Source organism: Fukomys damarensis, unplaced genomic scaffold, assembly GCF_012274545.1.
Source record: "Fukomys damarensis isolate Sample0158 unplaced genomic scaffold, DMR_v1.0_HiC HiC_scaffold_8, whole genome shotgun sequence".
Taxonomy (NCBI): Eukaryota; Metazoa; Chordata; class Mammalia; order Rodentia; family Bathyergidae; genus Fukomys; species Fukomys damarensis.
In genome coordinates this window covers 20,348,702-20,364,229 of record NW_022900920.1, presented here as the reverse complement: position 1 = coordinate 20,364,229, position 15,528 = coordinate 20,348,702, and the positions used below count along the sequence as shown (strand labels likewise).

The 15,528-nt window shown below is 39.7% G+C and overlaps 1 protein-coding gene across 4 annotated transcripts in view; it reads right to left on the bottom strand.

Moving 5' to 3' along the window:
- Positions 1-15,528, bottom strand: part of Shtn1 (shootin 1) — an 81,995-nt gene that overhangs the window by 65,006 nt on the left and 1,461 nt on the right. For 3 of the 4 annotated variants that reach the window (XR_004516283.1, XM_010634539.3, XM_033761394.1), the window contains exon 2: positions 5,892-5,952. The gene's annotated coding sequence lies outside the window, so the exon portion shown is untranslated. Of the gene's footprint in view, positions 1-5,891; positions 5,953-8,172; positions 8,192-15,528 lie in introns of those variants that run through there. The other variant, XM_033761393.1, reaches the window with a different exon arrangement.

The window sequence follows — 15,528 nt, the reverse complement described above, 5'->3', positions numbered from 1 at the left end:
TAGTGGTCTTATCATTATAACACAATGGTCATGTTGTCATCAACCTTTCTGGCTCCAATTGAAAAGAAATGATTGTGTGTTGAAGCTCCCCCCCACCACCACCCCCCTTGTCCTCTTCTATCTCTTGTTCTGAATAGAACCAATTTTCAGAGAGCTATGAAATCACGCAATAGGTCCTAAAATGCAGCTGCTTGGCATACAAACGGGTCCCCATTAAACTGGAATCACACACAATATGTGTTTATGCCAGAAGAACAAATAGAAGCTGAACACAGGCCAAGTTCATTCACACACACAAAGCCCATGTAGCTCTTCATCAATATAATTGCCTTTTATATTGTAGTTTAAATAATAGGCTCTATTATTTCCTTAAAATCCTAATATTCCTGGCATTTTATCACTATGTTTACAAGGTAGGTTCTTCAAAAACTGTGAAGGAAAGAGAAAAGAAACCTATACAATTTTTACAACATCAAATATTACTTTGAATTTTTAGCCTTAACTACTTGACATCTTCTGCCACAATCTGGTATTTCTACTCTCATAACAAAAACATAAACACTCTGCATTTTTCATAGGAATTTGACTTTTTATTCAATAACATTCTTGCTCATGAAAGAGTAAGAAAAATCATTTGTGGTAGTGAGATTCAGGCCTAATAAAATGGGGGGTGGTGGTGGTATTTTCTAAGCATTTTGTAAAAAGCTGCCCAGTGATTTAACTTGATAAGGTTGGCTAGGGAGTGCTCACCCACATTTTCTCCAGTTTTGATGTGGTATCCTCCATCAGGAAAAGTTTTTGTTTCTTTCTTAAAGTGGATAGTATAGTCTGGGAGGTTGAGGCAGGAGGATTGCAAGTTCAATCTCAGCCTGGGCAGTTTAGCGACTTAGCAAGACCCTGTCTCAAAATAAAAAGTAAACTCAGGAGGCTGAGGCAGGAGGATCACTGTGAGTTCGAGACCAGCCTGGGCTACACAGTGAGTTCCATGTCAGTCTCAACTACATAGTGAGACACTGTCCCCCCCCCCAAAAAAAAATCATAAAAATAAAAAGTAAAGAGGTAAGGGGATATAGCTCAGTGAGAAGACCCTGTGTTCTCTCCCCACTACCACCAAAAAGAGGCAATAAAATACATATTTTAAGAATACTTCAAGTTTTAGTTTAAGAAATTATCCCATTGCTAAATTAGTAGCATAGAACCCTTATCAACTTTTTAGGTTCTAAGGCCATTTATATCTTTAAAATATGTGACCCTATTTCAAACCCAGAAGTCAGCTCACATGATGCAAACAGAAAATTTTTTTTTCCATTACCAAGGATTGAGCTTAGGACCTTGCACTTGGGAGGCAGGCAGAGTGCCACTGAGCTAAATCTCCGGCTCTCAAACAGAAAATATTTTTTGATGTGTGCATTTATTTTCAGCTTTCAAAGAATAAAGTTTTGCAGTACCAGGGATAGAACCTGCCAAGCAGGTGCGGAACCAGTGAGCCACATCCCTGGCCACGAAGAATAGAGGTTTTTAATGTTTTATTAGTACATATTTGCACTACATAATGATCACATTCCTTGAAGGGAGTTGGTACACGCACATAATACATTTGAATTCTTCCTTCATCCCCTTTCCGTCTTCTCCTTCCCTCATCCCCCATATCTTGCTTCATGCAGCTAATTTTGGACTTACATCATAATACCCATTCATGGCCACCATACCTATGACATTTGTAATCTTGAATGACACAGGGTTTAGAAAAGAAAAAAGATGAGGCTTAAGTAAAGGAACTCAATAATGATAAAAAACAAAACAAAACAACAACAACAACCTGCCAGGCGTGATGGTGAATGCCTATAATCCCAGCACTCAGGAGGCTGAGGCAGGAGGATTGCTGTGAGTTCGAGACCAGCCTGGGCTACATATTGAGTTCCAGGTCAGTCTCAACTACATAGTGAGACCCTGTCTCAAAAAACCAAAACCAAAACCAAAAACAAAAAACAAAAATACAACAACAACAAAACCATCTTCCAGAAATTCTTATTAAAATATTTATAGCCAATAAATATTAAAATCACATGATGACTAGTATTATCTCTAATGTAATATGATTTTAGTAAGAGTTGGTGTGTAGGTATGACTTGATAATTACTGAAACCAGGTGATGGGTCTATGAAGGGTCACTGTACTATTTTCTTACTTTGAAAGAAATTTTAAAGACCTGACCATGTGTCCAGCTTTGTACTCAACCTTTTACCTGTGTTCCTCTACGAAACCTTACAGCAGTCTACTAAGTGGGTCTCATAACAGAACCTTCTTACTTGATGGCACTGAGGCACAGAGAAGTTAAGTGATCTGTCCCACTGGAATCCGAACTTCTAACGCCCAGCCAAACCCATTTCTAGGTGACTCCAGGTTCCCATAGCCCTCTTCAAGTTGTTAAAGGTGTCACCATGAACGAATAATGTTGCTTCCTGAGCAAAACTCTTCTCCATCGCCCAGCGGCGTGTAGGCTGAAGCATACATGGTGAGCATAACACAGCTTCTTCTTCAATACCAGATGATGCACAAAACTTTTCATGTGACAAGAAAACAACCAGGAAGTTGGCACACACGTAGGACACCCTGTGTGCCCTAAAACAGAACACAGGATATAATGTTGTAAGCTTCAACATCTGAAAGGATTTTGTTTAGTTCTCCTTGCACAAGACTCTGGCTCTCTAGACACAAGGTGGTTTGCTCTCTGGTGGTGCTCTTTGTGTGAGAAGACTAGGCTGTGGGGGGTGGGGCTAACAGAAGGCTAAGAATGACATGGAATAGGTCCGGGGATTTAGCTCAGTGGTTCAGTGGCCTGCCTCGCAAGCGCAAGGACCCAAGTTTGATCCCTGGTACCAATAATAATAATAATAATAATAATAATAATAATAATAATAATAACATGGAAATATGGATGGAAACATATGTACCCTAGGAAAAGCCTGATGAGCAAAGAGAAAAGAGCTCTCTGACCTGACAAAGCTCTTCCTGAGCCTTACTCAGTTGATCTTGCCACACTTTCAGGGCAAGGCCTGACAGGTAAACCTTATACGGATTTCGGATTCCAACTCTGCTCCAAAAGAAACTGCCACGGGGCTCTCCAAATGTGCAGACTCAGACCCAGGATGGACTTTGTAAAGGTTAATGCTGTGAACTCCCAACCCTGAACAGAACCCTGCCACATCAGGTAGGTAAGATGGTGACGGCAGAAACTCATATTTATTAAGCATCTACCATGCTACTATACCATGTGAAGCAAGATGTATGTAGATTGATGTCATTTTTAGCCTCAAAATCCTGTAAAGCAAGGTCATTTATCCCAATTTTACTGATGAAGAAACGTACCCAGGTTTACATGTAGCCACACCAAAATGAGTTCTCCACTAGGGAAAAATTCTGCCACAATCTGAAATTCTATCCTCTGCTCAACAGCTATGAACTTTTCATCTCAGATGCAATTTTTAAAGAAGTATTTCAAGTTTTCTTATTCCCCATTTTCCCTTTCCTTCAAGACTGAGTAGAATTACTACTCTGTTTTTCTGCCATGCAGACTTTGGTTAAGCAGGCTTGATAAAGGTAAAAATTAAATGTATACAGCAAGAGAATGTTGTACTAACCCTCCCATTAATTCTGGGGAGCCCTAACATGAGTTGGTAACAAGGAATAAAATAATAAACTTTTAAAACTATCCAAGGTATTTAGAAAAGAGAAAGGAAGAAGGGATGCAGTAGATGAAAGAGTTTATGTTACTTAAAAAGTTACGGGGAAGTAGCTTCCATTTTGGCAAAATATAAAGGTAGGAGGCAAAATCCCTGCTACCTACCTAGATCAAAGTATTCTATAATAAGTCCATCCATAAGAAATGTGAACTATCCCCACTGAACACACTATACCGGTCCACCATCAATAATTTAGGCCCTTTCATTGGCAACAACGGCACGGGGCTGTGTGAGAGGCAGTGGGTATCAGCACCGAGGTGAGAGTAGCCCATGCATCCCGCACTAGGGAAGGAGAAAGTCCCGCACAACTGCAACTGACACATTCACAAACAAGAGGTACTCCTATCACAGCACGTCAGCCTCCAACGGTAGGCAGTATCCGCATGATTACACTTACATGTTCTTTGTCAGTCAGACGCTGTTGAAACTTAACTATAACGCTGCATTTCATAGCTGTTCTACCTTCCAGAAGAGTAAAATGTTTTGTCGGATAGTTATCAAATCAACACTTTATGATACAAACAAACAGCCTGCAGGATGACCGAGAACGGCTGTGCTTGCAAAAGGAGGGGAGTCACTCCCCGGCTGTGGTCTGGCTCTTTGCTCATCTGACACTTCTGGGTCTGATCAGCTATGTTCTATCTTGAGGGATAAATAACAGATTTATGTCATATAAAACGATAACACTGCAAAAGTTTAGAGGAAGATTATTACAGCTATTGTAGGAATATAACTTTCCGAAGTGAGAGGTCTATTTCAAACATTCAAGCTCTTGAAAATGTCTAAGTTCTGTGAACCTGTAACTGCTTTTTTCTTAAAAACCATTTAATTGAGATAAAAGCAACATGTAAAAAGCTGTACATATTTAAACACATACAACCAGATGAGTTTGGAGATTAAGTACATACTAGTGAAACCACCACGACCATCAAGGCCACAGGCATATCTTTCACCTCTCAAAGTTTCTTCCCACCCTATTTACTTATCTATCTATCTATCTATCTATCTATCTATCTATCTATCTATCTGTAGCACTAGGGGTAGAACCCAGGGACTCACACATACTAGGCAAGCACTCAACCACGGAGCTACATTCCCAGCTTCAATTTATTTATTTAAAACATTTAACATAAGATCTACCCTCCAGATGATAATATAGTGCTATCAACCCCAAAGCTGTATAATAAAAGTCAAGTATAATTCCTTTCTTACTAATTAACCTACAAAATGAATGAGCCAGGAATTTAGCTCAGCAGCCCATTGACTGCCAGGCAAGTGTGAGGTCCTAAGTTTGATCCCTGGTACCAACAAACAAACAAACAATCCTAGAAAACTAATCAGATCACTGTAAATCTGTATAAATAAAAGTACTAGGGCTGGGGATTTAGCTCAGTGGTGCTGCCACCTGCCTCACAAACACAAAGTCCTGAGTTCGACACCTGTCCCCGTACTAAATAAAAAAAAGAAAAGGGCTGGGATTTAGCTCAGTGGCACTGTGCCTGCCTTGAAAGCACAAGGTTCTAAGTTTGATTCCTGGTACCGGAAAAAAAACAAAAACCAAAAAACCTTAAAATTAAAAAATAAATACATGAATAAGAGTACTGTACTTCCCATGGCATTATTTATAATAGTTAACCAGAAATCTATCAATAAAGGAATAAGTAAGTTATGGTACTAATATATAATAGAATACTATGAGCAACATTTAAAAGTAACACACATCTCCACTGACATGCAAAGAAGATAATATACTGTTTACTGAAAGCGGCAGGCTATAAAACTGAATGCAAAATATGCACTCTTTAATAAAAACATATTACACGAATGAAAAACAAAATACTATCATTGGCTTTTCTCAAAGATGCAATGCAATAAAGTAAGATTATCCTCCTTGAACTTCTTGCTTAGTAATGATTTCTTATAAAAGGTTCAAACTTTTAAAATAATACCCTCCTAAAACAACAATGATTATTCCATTTCTTTAAAATTCACACTAATGCCAGGATCATTTTGGGGCAAACAGGAAGCCAGTTTTTGTCTTCTGGATCATATGGCCAATATGTCAGCAATAAAGAAGGACACCTATGCACTCACATAATCCCCCAATAGCTATGTATTTACAATAATTCCACCGAAATGCTTACATACTTTTCTGAAATTCTTCCAGTTTTTTAACAGCTTCATCTCGTTCTTGTCTAATTTTGTCACACTGAAACGAAAAAAAGAAAAAATAAATAAAATGTTAAATTTGTTCTATAAACTTTAAGATTAGAAATGTGAACAAGAGTAAACTTCTAAGCAGTGGCAATTTTCTGAGAACAAAGCACCAGAAGCCTGTATTTACACTACTCAGCTACAACGGTGTTTGTTCGTAGCACGATGTATCTGGCCAATTTTCTCAGGCCTTTTAAGATAATGAGTCACCCTACCACTTACTGTCTCCTCAGTAACAGGCCAATGTAACTTCCTGAGTTAAAGCAAACTCCTTCTCAACTAGCATGTTTGTGCCTCTTTTGAAGAGAGCTAAAGCACTGAGCACCCTGATCACCCCCAAGTCAGGTTCCCCCAAGTTTTGACTACGCATAACAGTGCATTCAGGGAAATACAGGAGAAGGAAGCCCAGTGAGGCCCTCGGCCACCGCGCAGCCCACACACTCACTCACCCAAGGAGAGTGACGCGGTGTCCTCAGAACTGGGGACAGAAGAAGGTAGCAAATGACAAGGAGAGAAAGTAAAGTCTTTGGGAATAGGCATGCATCATTTATATAAACTGATATTTGATTTTAAAAGGTGGAAGGACTCACTGAAAAGACTTAGGAAGGAAAACCATAAAAGGAAAATATACTAAACCAGGAAGGCCTTTCAGAGTATCTGATACAGATACAAGTATCTCATATTTCAACATGCCCCGAAGATATTGTATGATATTTTGAAAAACCAAATTTTCCTCATGAGAACTGAATTCAATTTACCTTGAATTTCATAAAATTGAGAAGGTATAATACATTGTAGAGATGTTTCATCACAAGTACCTAAAACTCTAAAAAGTGATTTTAACTATCAGGGTAATAATTTAAAATTTGCTATGTCTGGTGGCACATAATCCCAGTACCCAGGAGGCTGAGACAGGAGGATCACAAGTACGAGGCCAACCTGGGCAACTTAGTAAGACCATATCTCAAAATAAAAAACAAAAAGATTGAAATTCCCTTAGCTAAGTGTCAGAGCAACCCTGGGTTCAATCCTCAGTGCTACAAAAGAACTGAATCTCCTGGGACTACCTTATTCAGTAAGAAATAAGTACAAATAGAGTACAACTCCAAGCTACCGTTGACTCCTTATGCACCAGATAAACATACTGGGATTTCATCTCATTGGATATTTTTTATTTCAAATTTCAGTGACTAAAAAATTTATGATGTCATTGGTAGTTTGAAAAGTCAAAATTCAAACAGAGAGATACTATCATCTAGTCTAGTAGCAAACACTGAAAAAAAGTCTGATATTAAAACTTGGAAACTCCCATTCTTCTGGTGGAAGCGTAAATTAGCATAACTACTCTGGAAAGAGCTTCAGCCAAAATGGAAAACACACTCCCGTGTGACTCAGCAATGCAGCACCTAGGGCTAGGCACCTAGAGAACCTCTAGTAACCTGCACAGGGTGATCTGTACAAAATGTTCAATATTTACAGTAATAGAATACCACAGCATATCCATGTACTACGCTACAGTACGAAGGAACAAATTAAAACAGTGTGTACACACACACACACACACACACACACATGTATCAGCATAAATAAATCTTCAAGGAGAAAAAGGAATAGCAGAATAGATATCAAATGATAACTGAAGCATACAAATATTTCATGTATTTATGTTATATATAGTCATGATATAGATGGTATATACAAATATAAGATCATGAATTGGAAAGATACACAATTTATGGCAGTGGTGTCTCTTGGGAGACAGAGCGGCATGGGGGGCACTAGGGATGAACGGTACAGGAAGTCTGCAATTTTATCTGCAGCGTCCTTCATTTCAAAACAACATCCAGTTAATTCTTTGCAGTGGGTATCTCTTACTTCCCTCCCCTTCTCTGCAGTGCAGCAATCTGGTTCATAAGCAGGTACACAATGCTAATGCCACAGAGCTGGTTATCAAATTCTTATGGGACCCCCTTACCCCCATGAATAGGGCTGGACCAAAGGTCGCTTCCCAAAGGAAAAGGCATATTTTTTTTTCATTGAGGTTTCCCGTGCAAATCTAGCCTCTGTAAAAACAAAACCAATTCCACCTAACAGAGTTTCCAGCTCCTCTTTAACAGATAAACTACATTTAAACATTTGGTGTTTAAAAAGCTCAACACCAAAAGTTCTAGATTCTCACACAATCCCCCCCGCCCCATCCAAGCAGACTACTCACAGACAGTGCAGCCTTTAACTCTGAGATTGCTGGCCGGAGGCTTCAGGAATGTTCGTCCTGTTTTCTAGAATCGGCTTCTGTTGGTTTGGGACTTTCCCACCATTGCAGCCAGCCAGTGCCCCCTCTCCAACCTCTCTCCAGTACAGTGTGGTGAACCTATAGCAGGGGTGCCGCAGTGGACTATTTGTTATCACTGAAAGCTCTAAAAGCTTCGCCACCATTGGTATAGTCTAAGGCACAAAAGAAACCTAATTTCTGGGTAGGCTCAAAAGCCTGAGTTATGATTGCCAAATGAAATGTATCAGGCATAAAACTTTAGAATTTTGTGTTTCTTTTCTCAAAGTATGAGATGCAATGCCAGAGCTGTCACTGAGACTTTGTATAACACGGGAATGAACAGGTATGGCAATTTGTCTAGTTTGACCTGGAAAAGGCCACCAACCCACACCAATCACCAGGGCAGCGATCATCCAGTGGTCATTAGCAATGCCTCACTGGCATAGACAGGCTTGCACCAGTTGCCTAGGAAAAAAGACTTTATGCCCATGTTTTCTGCTCCTAATGCCCAGGTGCACCGACTCTGGTTATAATAACAAGTCTCAACATCAGTCTTACTCCACCATGCAGGTAACCATTCTGTAGTCCAGCTTAGACTAACCCTCTGGCCACCACCAATAGATTCACAAGCTGTCTCCCAAACCCAGCTGTGTTCTATCAGGGGTCTTCATGTTGCTTTGCTTTCTATTTTCTGCAACCACATTATGACAGAACTGGCAGCCACAAAATTTACCATCTGCTATGCTGAAAAGGGTGTGTGATGGGGGTGGGAGGAATTCACACAAGCTGCAAATGCAGCTTACTTATTCCACACCAGAACAGGTCAAAACATGAAGGATGCACCCACGTACGAAGCAAGAATCCAAACACACACTTATTTCATTTTAGGTGAATAAAAAATATATATATATATATCCTGTAACCTTTCATTCTACCAACAGGGAGAAATTACCAAGGATTACAGGCATTTTTAGAAGAATGTTTCATCTCTGCACCACGCAGAGGCCCCTCTCCCATCTCACCCTCTCCTGTACTCTGCTCATGCAGCTGCACCATCTGTAAAAACTGCTTCTTTTTGTGTTGAGAATTGCTCACGAAGACTTTGCAATAGCAACAGATGTTCTTAGGCCCACGTCACTTAATTATGATGCCCAACAATTCTCTGCAGCTCCAGTGGAGTAGAACCCAGCAGCCCTAGTGCTCACTGGTTTAAGCAAGCTGGATAACATTACAGCTATGCTAGTCTCTATTATGGCTCTTTATGAAGTGATGAATTGACCAGGGTCTGGCCTTGCTGGTTTTGAAAGCCCTTCATATCAGAAGCCTTGGACACTTCCCAGATCTCTTCCCTGCACCACATCCAGGCAGATACCTGGCTTCCAAAACCACCCAGGATCTGAGAGCACTGGCTGATTCGCAAAGGAAAGTCCTGCCAGTGTGAATTGGCACCTTCCCTATCCACCCATACCCCCAACATGGTTGCCTCAATCCTTTCTACATCACCTTTCATCCAGCTACTGTCAGCCCTGAAATGTCCGCTTACTGGGGCTCAGGAGAAGTATAGATAACTGATGAAGATACCAAGACAGAGGTACATTTTGCCATGTATATTTTACACAAGAAAAATCTCATCATTCTGATTATATCTAACAGCAATATTTTTATCTTCTGGGGCACACATGCAATGGAGGTTTGCCAGCCTACAGAGAGGGCAGCTCTAGGCCCAATGAGCACAAACATGAACTACCTACACACCACCAAGACAGGGGACCACCTGGCCATAGGCCAACACCTTCTAGTTGACGGAAACAGACTTCTGCGGTATCTCCTGTAATCGCTGAATGTCTCTACTTCCTTCCTCTGAGTACTCAAACTCACCCAACAAATAGCCAGGCGAGGACAGTGTGTTAGACCGGGAGGAATGTGATGTTCTCACAAAACTTAGGGTCTACCACTTTATATAATGAGAGTACCGTAGAAACATGGCTGAGGCAGTAACAGTAAGTCTAAAGAGGTTTTAACCCTACCCCATTTTTCTCGAAGGCGGTTGCTTTTATGTTCAGATGTAATATTTTAAAATTTAAACATTCATAGAACCAGAATTATGTATATGTGCTTGTTTTAGAATCTTTGATGTAGTAAGATCATCAAATCATTTTTAATAATAATCAACAATCTTACAGTTCCACCTCTGTGAATCTGGCTACACTCATTGGTACTTTCTGGATTTCTATGTGCTTATCTTTAAAGAAAGAATATACTAAATAATTCCCACTAAGACGGAACTCCTTTATCTCTTTATCCTCGATGTTCTTCTTTCTTCCTGTTCTTTCCCTCCAATTTTCACAGGCGATAAAGAAATAGTAGCCCCACCCCCACCCCGCCCAAAGCTCTCTGCAAATTCTAGGTCTTGTGTGTTAGATGGAAACACATGTCATCAGAACTGAGATCCTTGCTCTTTGTTTCTGGATAGATTGCTGTTAATAAGAGACTCATTTTCACTTTCAAACTGCTAAGTAATTACTTTTTCTCTGGCAACCACTTGCCACCCTGTCTCAAAGAAACCGCATGTATGTGGATGTATTATGCATGAACAGTTAGCATAACGGATGTATATCTTGCTCTTTAAAGTGGCCTCTTTATTTATTTTTCTTAAATAAAATTCTTTGGGACCTTCACCTCGGAATGTTATACAAGAGGAAGAAATTTTAACAATAGACGAGTGAGCTGAGATGCAAACACTATCGTATACCTTGCTTTCTTGAAACACAAGTCTTGGAAGGTCTCTTTCTCATTCCCCTTCTGTTCATTGTTCCTGGCAAGCTGTCAGAACCGCCTGATGCACTGTTACAGGAGCTCACCCGAAATGACTTCTAATCAGCCACTTAAACATTTATGCATTTCAAAACTCGATCTCTGAATGTAATATTAAACAAAAATAGTTACTATTTAACGGCAGACGTTCTTCTAGTATGAGAGTTCCTTATTTCACGTACACTCCACATGCACCCCTGTCACCCTGAGAAATATAAAAGCTACTCCATTCAAAGCTCAATGAGGCTTTTCCCCCATATAGGAAAAAAACCCCAAATGATTATGACGAAGAGCCCAAGTGAGTCATAAGCGAATGCCCTTCAATTGTAGAAGCATGACTAACATTTGAATATGGTGATTGCCTCACAAGCAAAGGAACACATTTTATTTGGTTGATTCCAAAATATATACTCATCTATTTTTCCATATCCAAAAGTACAGATTTAGAAAAATTATCAACTTCAATTTGCTAAGCTCCCTGACTTTTTCAAATACTGTTGACAATGCCAATTAGAAAATGGGCAAAAAATAATGGAAAGCAGCCACCCGTCATAGTCTCCTCTTAGACTGATGTTAAAACACATACACACATTCCAACCTCAAGTTTCTTACATTGTAATCCAACCCACACCACTTACTTATACAATGCTTAATATTTCTATAACAATAAATTTTGCCTAATCAATGTGACAAGTCCATAAGGAACACGCAGATGGTTTATTATAAAAACAGCAATTAATTCTGCTTGAAAGAGACTTAGAGAAGACTTTTAAAAAAATAAATGACATTTATCCAAGCATGAAAGGCTACTAAAAGTGTCACATGTTCTTTTCCTATTCCACTGTTGAGCCTCAGACACGCACTCATACAATAAGTGCATAATTTACTATTGCTACTTGTCAATTGGTCTGTATCCCTCAAAGAAGGTGGTTCTACTCAAGAGTACAACTTTCATGTATTTTTCTTTTTACTTTGGTGTTCAGAAAGTGTTCAACAAAAAAGCTTTTTGTTCCTTCACAAAAGCTTTCTTTATACACTCAACCAGATTCAGATTCCATCCTCAAAGTCATTGATAAAAATATAAAATGGCCAACATCCCACTGTTCCTAAAAAGGGCAAACTACAGGAAAAGATGAGTTAGAAGACCAGTTCATCCCTAAACCTCCAATTCTTACACATTATGTCACGCATGCACACACACACACACACATGAGAGTGTTTCTGACACAAGTTTGATTTGAGATTTAAATTTCAGTTTTCAACACAAACCCATGGACAGCGATGACAAGGACTAGAAAATTCTTGAGTGTGATAGTTTGCTATGAAAACTTGAGGCACTAACAATAAAGAACTAAATAGGATACTTATAGAAAGGAATCAATATGCCCCCCCATAACTCTACCTGCTTGTAAAGGAAGACTATGGTCAGAAGACCCAGTTTTGAATCTAGACTCTGCCACTGATTATGTGTATAACATCAGGAAACTCACTACCCTGTCTGCCTCTGAGTCCCTTTCTCTCTGTGAAATGGGGCTGACATGGAGCTGTCTAGAGAATCAGTTGAGGGAGGTAAGGCAACACAGATGTCCCATAGTAGTTTCTTGATATACACAGGCTGTTAAGAAACTACCTTCCCTGAATAGAATATATCCTGAAACTTGTCTAAACAGAGGATACTCTACCCAGGGAAAAAGGAGATCCTACCCAAACGAAATCACATCCACTGTCTCTTCCCATTGCTAAGGTATGATCATGGCCTGGCCACAAAGAAAACTGGACTTAATGGAGACATGTGTAAGGGAGAAACCCCTTACCATTCATTTTCTTGCTCCCCCATTCATGCCAGATTTTCCCACATCCAATTAAAGATGGCAAAAGAAAGCTTAAGCTGGATGAAGTGAACTGACATACTGAACGTGCTCTGGGCTGGGAGCCCCGAAGGAAGAAGGCCATGTGTATTTGTTGATGTGGACTGGACAGCTCCTCAGCCAGGCAGGAGAGTGCTTTCCCAGAGAAAATGGTGTCCTCCATTTGCCACCTCCAGAACTAAAGCTGCTTTTACTCATTCTATGCCATATAAAAGGCTTTTATTATATGCTTCCCTCCTTTGTCATGGAGCCCCCCTTTGGGGGAAAAACATGCAGTAATAAGCAAGCTAGTCATTCAGCAGAAGGTAAACAGAGTGCTGTGAATCTAAGACCACTCTGCTTTGTTTTACCCAACACCTAGCATTCTATATGGCTTTCATTTCTTTTCCTCCCATTTGTGTTAAGACTTATTTTTAAAGAATTAGGACAGAAGCTGGTAAATAATGCCCACAGATGTTACGAACATATCAGGTCATACTCTACACAGAGAAGCGTGTGAACAGTTAATGGGCTGAGGAAATGTGTAATCTTTCCTTCGCCAAATGCATTTTACCTATAATCCCACTTGCATAACAGACGGCTCACTGAAAACCTCACAGTGCAAAAGGTAGCTCTTGATTAACTAACCACTATGGCCAGCGTATGTTTATAGACCACCTCCTATATTCAGGGCACTGCTAGTTCAACAAGTAAACAAGGATTAAAGAAGAAGAGAAGCAACCAACCACAAAAAATTTAGTCTTCACCATCTGTTATTAGCTGTTACCTATATCCCTTTTCTCCATCACAGGAAGGCGTCTGTTGGCTTTCTCTCCTCTTATCTTCTAAGTCAAACAGATCTCCTGAATTAACCCCTTCAATTTGCTCTGGCCCAGGAGCAGCATTAGAGATTCTACCAGTTGAAAATTTCTCAGCCTTTTCCCTCCTCCTAGAGGTGAAAGGTGGTTGGGCACCTTAGGAAAGAGGCTCAACCCATCTGGTCTAAACATCATCCAGAAAACCTGCTTTGAAATTATAAGGCATCAGGGTCCAGGATGTCAGCACAACCTCTCCGCCTATTTATAGCCTGGAGACAACTGTGATTTCAGGCAGTTATAAAATTAGAAATCCTCTGGTCAAACTATTCTCTGCGCCCTTTTTATCACCTTGTTATAGGAAGTATGTTAAAAAAAAAACATGATGTTTAAATTTTTTAAATTTATTACAGTGAATAACACCTTACCATTTATTCCCCTCAAAATTCTCCACCTTCCTTCAAACACATCCCCACATTCTTTTTCTACTAACCCAAATTTACTTTTGATTTATTTTTTATAATTATCTTTATTAGTGTATCTTTACAGTATATAATGATTACATTTATAGTGGGGAGTCGGTACATGCACGTAACACATCTTAATTCTTCTTTGGCCCCTTCTCCTTTCATCCCTGCTCCAATTTTGGTTCCATTTTGTATTTTTAAAATCTTCTATTTCCCTTTTTTCTTTGATCTCCTTTTCAGTCCCTTTTCCTGTCCTCCCTCCCGTCTCCCTGCATCTCTCGTCCCTCGTCCCAACTGAAAAAGATCTCTCCACTTCCCTTTATCTATCCTTTATTTATATTTTGGCTTTCTCATACAAGAAAAACAATGTGATATTTAAACCTGTGTGCCTGATTCACTTCGTCCCATATTATGATCTTGAGCCGCACCCATTTACCTACAAATGCCTCAAGTTTACCCTTCTTTATGATTCTTCAGTTTCTGAAGCAATCCTGGAAATCCCCTTGCCTGGATGTCTTCAGCTGGGCTTCCTAGCTTCCTTAAAGTCCTGAATCAACTCAAAATATTTACCTTTCATGATCATTTTGACTTTGGAGAAGAGCTACAAGTCACACGGTGCCAGATCTGGAGAATAAGGCGGGTGAGGATGCACCGTAACGTTTTTATGAGCCTGCCTTTCTTTAGTGGGCACTTGGCACCAGCCTTCACTCTACTTTTTATCACACCTGAAAGACAGAAAAGACTGCCAGAACTGCCCCAGAAAGGGGCAAGAACGCTGGAATAAGTGTGCACAAAGCAAGGGAGAATATTTATGGCCACGTGTCTTTTACTACAATAAATTTTTAAAATTTTGGCCCGGGCATGGTGGTGTACACCTGTAATCCCAGCACTCGGGAGGCTGAGGCACGAGGATCGCTGCGAGTTCGAGACCAGCCTGGGCTACATAGTGAGTTCCAGGTCAGTCTCGACTACATAGTGAGACCCTGCCTCACCCCCACCAAAAAAAAACAAAAAAATTTTTTAAAAAAATATAAACATTTATCATATTTTTTGACTAACCTGTGCCTGCACCAGCCACCTGTAACCATGGATATTTTACCAACACCCCCATCCATTTATTCCCTGACTTGCATGATGAAAGAAAAAGAGGAAATAAAATTTCACAGATCACCAAGGATTAATTTACAAAAAGACGAAGGAGCTTTAAAATTAGATGAAAATAATTATCTAAAAATCTATTATAACTTCTCTGAATTGAGTGCTTACCATTAATATCAGTAGTCATGCTATAGCTGCATTGGTAGCAAATTAATATGAGTGGAAAAGTTAAATATAATTTTTTTTTTTTTTTTTTTT